We start from the raw sequence: 5,123 nt of genomic DNA, 5'->3' as shown, positions 1-5,123 counted from the left end.
AGGGTGGGACCAGGTGGAGGTAATGAAATCGTGGGGGTGGTTCCCCCATGTTGTTCTCATGATAGTGAGTGAGTTCTCAGGAGATCTGATTTTTTTTTTTAGATGAAGTTTCGCTCTTGTTGCCCAGGCTTTAGTGCAGTAGCATGATCCCGGCTTACCCCAACCTCTACCTGCTGGGTTCAAACGATTCTCCTGCATCAGCCTCCCAAATATCTGTGATTACTGTCAGGTGCCAATGTGCCACGACGCCCGGCTAATTTCGTGTTTTTAGTAGAGACGTGGTTTCTCCGTGTTGGTCAGGCTGGTCTCAAACTCCCGAACTCCGTTGATCTGCCACCTCAGCCTCCCAAACTGCTGGGATTACAGGCGGGAGCCACCATGCCCGGCTGATCGTTTTATAGGTGTCTGACCCTTCCCCTGCTTCCAGTTCTCCTTCCTGCCGCACTGTGAAGAAGCTGCCTTGCTTCCTCCTAGCCTTCTGCCATGATCGTAAATTTCCTGAGGCTTCCCCAGCCATGCTGAACTGTGAGTTTAACTTTCTTTTATAAATTAACCAGTCTTGTGTATGTCTTTATTAGCAATGTTAGAATGGACTAATACAGTACACAAAGTTAGAAAACGAAATAAATTAGACAATTAGATATTTAATAAAGACACTGAAAATCAATAAAGGCAATGTAATCATAACATATTATGTCTTAGATCTGAATCTTTAGGCAGTCACATAATGCAAAAATCGACTGTTCATAGCACCAAAAAGGTGGTTAAATTTTATTGAGAGATTTAGGAAAATGAAAGTAAAGTTATGTGTACAGGCAGTTGCAAATTGAAGATATCATAGACTTCATTCCACATTAACATCAATATATAATATGAAGCATGTAAAAAAAAGCAAGAAATGGTAGTGAGTTAGAAGTATGAAAGCAAATAACAGATAACGTTAATGACTTAAAAGTGATTGTAAGGAAAATAAATTTAGAATGAGGAGTGATAAAAGAGAATGTCTGTAACTTGTAACTTCAGAACAAATATTACTTTTTAATTTTTATATTCTAAGTGTACAATAAGTAAATGTTAGCATTTAAGGTTGTATTTTATTACTGTTTTTATTCACTTTTGAAAAGATTGCAAAAGAATTTGAATAAAATAAATACAGCAGTGCTATAACATCAATGAACATGATATTTTTCTGTTCATTAGTACCATGAGAATGCAGAGTTATCCAATAAGTTATTTTAAAAAAAGAGAAATCAAAATCCAACAAGGAAATGTATTTATTTCTAGACTAAGATTTTAAAATGTTATACAATTGTTCCAGCAATGAATTAACATTGGGAAAAAAAAAAAAACTAGATGAACAAAAGTGAGAAAAATATGAAATGTTTACATTTCATATTGAAATGATTTATTGAACAAAAGTGAGAAAAATATGAAATGTTTACATATATAATAGCCATAATTTGATCTATTATTTCAAAGGCAAAAGACTTGAAAATATAGCCATCAATTTTCTATTTTAATTTTAATTTGTAAGTAAAAATTATATTTATGCAGAAAATGATTTTTTAAAAATCATGCAAAAATTATTTTTAAAAATATGTATACTTTGTGGAATGGCTGAATTAACCTACTTAATATATGCATTACCTTGCATACTTACTGTTTTATGTGTATGTGGTGAGAACACTTAAAATCTATTATTAGCAATTTTCAAATAAAAAACATATTGTTATTAGCTGTAGTCACCATGATATAAAGTTGGTATCTTGAACTTATTCCTCCTGCCTTACTGGAATTGTGTATCCTTTGATGAACATGTCCCCAGTTCCCTCAACCGCAGCCTTTGGTAAACACCATTTTACTCTCCATCTCTGTAAGTTTCACTTTTTTTCCACTAAATACATAAATGAGATCATATGGTATTTATCTCTCTGTACCTGGCTTATTTCAACTTAACAAAATAAAATTCAGGTTTATATATGATATTACAAATGACAGAAATTTATTCTTTCTTAAGGCTGAATAGTATTCCATTGTGTATATATATCACACTTCCTTTATCCATTTATCCCTTGATAGACACTTATTTGATTTCATATTATGGCTACTGGAGATAATGCTGAAATGAACATGGAAGAGCAGATATCTCTGCGACATAGTGATTTTAGATCCTTTAAATATATACCCAGCAATGGGATTGCTGGATCATACAGTAGTTCTATTTTCAGTTTTTTGAGAAGCCTTTATACTGTACTTCATAATGGCTTTATTAATTTACATTCATACCAACAGTGTGTGAGGGTTCCCTTTTCTGCACAAATCACCAACACTTGTTATCTTTTGTCTTTTTGATAACAGTTATTCCAACAGGTGTGAAGTAGTATCTCATTTTGGTTTTAATTTGCATTTTCCTGATGATTAGTGTTGTTGAGCATTTTTTCATATACCTGTTAGCCATTTGTATGTCTTCTTTTGAGAAATGTCTATTCAGGTCCTTTCCCAACTTTTAAAGTTTTCTTAGAAAATTGAGTTATCTGAATTTCTTGTTTATTTTGGATATTAGTCCCTTATCAGATATATGTATTGAAAATTTATTTTCTCATTCTGTAAGTTGTCTTTTCACTTTTTTTTTTTTTGCTTTGCTCTACAGAACTCTTTGTTTGATGTAATCCCGTTTGCCTGTTTTTGCTTTTGTTTCGTGTGCTTTGATGTCATATCAAAAATGAATTGCCCAGATCAATATCCTGGAACTTTTTCTCTAAGTTTTCTTCTAGTAGTTTTATAGTTTCAGGTATTACATTTAAGTCTTTAATTCATTTTTAGTTGATTGTTGTACATTCAGTTATATAATGGTCCAATATAATTCTTTTGTATGTAGATATTCCGTTTTCCCAGCACCATTAATTGACAAGTTTGTTCTTTCCGCGTGGTGCATTCTTGGCATCTTTGTGGAAAATGAATTTACTGTAAAGGTAGGGATTGATTTCTGGGTTCTCCTTTCTGTTCCATTGGCCTATTTTTTTTTTCTAGTGCCAACTATTAGTGGTATTTACCAGGGTTTGGGATTGAAGCTAACATTTTTTATTGTATGTAGTACCTAATGTTATATATATATTTTAAAAGAGTGATTTACCTCTCAAGAATAATTAAAAAGTGTTCTAAGAAGCAAAAAGGAAACCACAAGCAAATAAAAAATAACACATCAAGTCACAGAAATTCTTATAACTGTAAAAAACCCCCCTCAAAATTCAGACAGAAAGAATAGACTTAAAAGGAGCAATAAACAATCCAGTAATTATAGATGACCTCCAACTAAAGATGCAGAAGTAGCCTTAGACCCTTTCCCTGAATTTTCTGAAGTCTGGTGATAATTCTAGAGGTTGGATACAACAATAAGGGAAATATATTTAACCAAGAATAGATAGAATTATGTTTCTATCCAAAAGAAATTAAATTGTCATTTAAAAATTAAACCAAAACAAATTATTTTCTTACCCACCTCTTTTCCTAACCTAGGGTCATTCAGAGTAAGTATTATTCGATTTGATCTATTGTTATTAATTCAAGTGTATTAATAATGAACATATTGAATGTATTCAATAATGAATACATTCAGATTTTACATAAATAAAGCTATAAATGGTTGCAATAAAATATTCTGGGTATAAACTCAGGCAGGGTCTGTGTCGTGTTAAAATTCCCCTGAATTTGTATACTTATAAAACAAATGTAATTTATCGTTTATGTGCTAGCAATTAAATTACACAATGTATATCAGTACTGTATATGAAAGACTGTTCTATGAACTACCCCAGGATCACCTGGTTTCATCATTACATATGCTAAATGTGATGCTACAATTAGCACACTTGGTAATTCAGGTAATATTATTATTCTTTGAACACAAAGATCCTTTACTATTCCTGAAGACAGTCAGGCAGGAGAAGTTCCCTCTTACTCAGACTTTTGTTCTATTCAACGTTCAACTGATGGAATAAGGCACACCTACATTAGGGAGGACAAAAGCTTTCACTGTGATTCAAATATTAGTGTTATCCAGAAACACACTAACAGACACACTCAGAATAATGTTTGGACAAATGTCCTAGTACCCCACGACCCAGTCAGGTTGACACACCATATCAATCATTATACTACCACATCTTAAGTTTTCTTTACACTTAGTCTGGCTTCTTGTCCTAGGCCCGTGGGTGCTGATGCAGAGCACTGCTCAGACGCTCCCTGTATGCTCATACTTGTCTCAGAGTCTGCTCTCAGGGAAGCCAATTTGCAACAGCCGACAAAGCCCACTGGGACAAATACTGCAAAATGGAAGAGAACCCATTGGTCTGTCTTATTATCTGAATATACATTTGTCTTAGAAATATATAACATATATACATTGATACAGTGTATACATAAGTTAGAAATAATATGTGTATACAGTATATGATAGAAGCAGAAAACTGCTAAAATGGTAGAATGTGATGTTAGCAGGCAAGCCTAGGCTCCTGCTGTTTATCTTTGTCTCTGTCTATCTATCTATTTTAATTTTTTGTCTCCTCTTCTCTTTTTCAAAAAAGGAGGTGGTTTGCACAATGGGAGCCGTGCAACCTCTGTGGGAAGAGTTATTTTAACGGTGACATTGATTAGAATTACCATTGCATAGGTAGAAACATAAAGAAATAGCTTTGTATACTGTTTGTTATCCTTGTTGTTTTGTTTTGTGTGCTTACTGCAAATAATCATTTTTGTCATCCATGGGCCAGTTGTTCTTAAAGTGTGGGTAGCATAAGCATCATGTAGTAACTTGTTGGAAATGTAAATTCCTGGGTACCACTCTAGACATACTGAATCAGAAACTCTAAGCATGAGGACAAACAAGCCCTCCGGGTGATTCTGATGAATGTTAAACTTTGAGATCACTGATATGAATAATACACTCATTTCCTCATTATTTATTATTATTATTTTATAACTGCACTAACCTGTTTTTCCTTACCAAGGTAGAATCACATTAGTACAATGATTAAATTATCATTTTTACTCATCAATGAAAATTTGCAAGTCTAGGCAGAATACTATTATATATTAACTTACGTCCAACATGAAATTTTATTTTT

This window comes from Mandrillus leucophaeus, unplaced genomic scaffold, assembly GCF_000951045.1.
Source record: "Mandrillus leucophaeus isolate KB7577 unplaced genomic scaffold, Mleu.le_1.0 Scaffold586, whole genome shotgun sequence".
NCBI classification, from domain to species: domain Eukaryota; kingdom Metazoa; phylum Chordata; class Mammalia; order Primates; family Cercopithecidae; genus Mandrillus; species Mandrillus leucophaeus.
The sequence above is the reverse complement of the archived record's forward strand: the minus strand, read 5'-3'. Positions refer to the sequence as shown.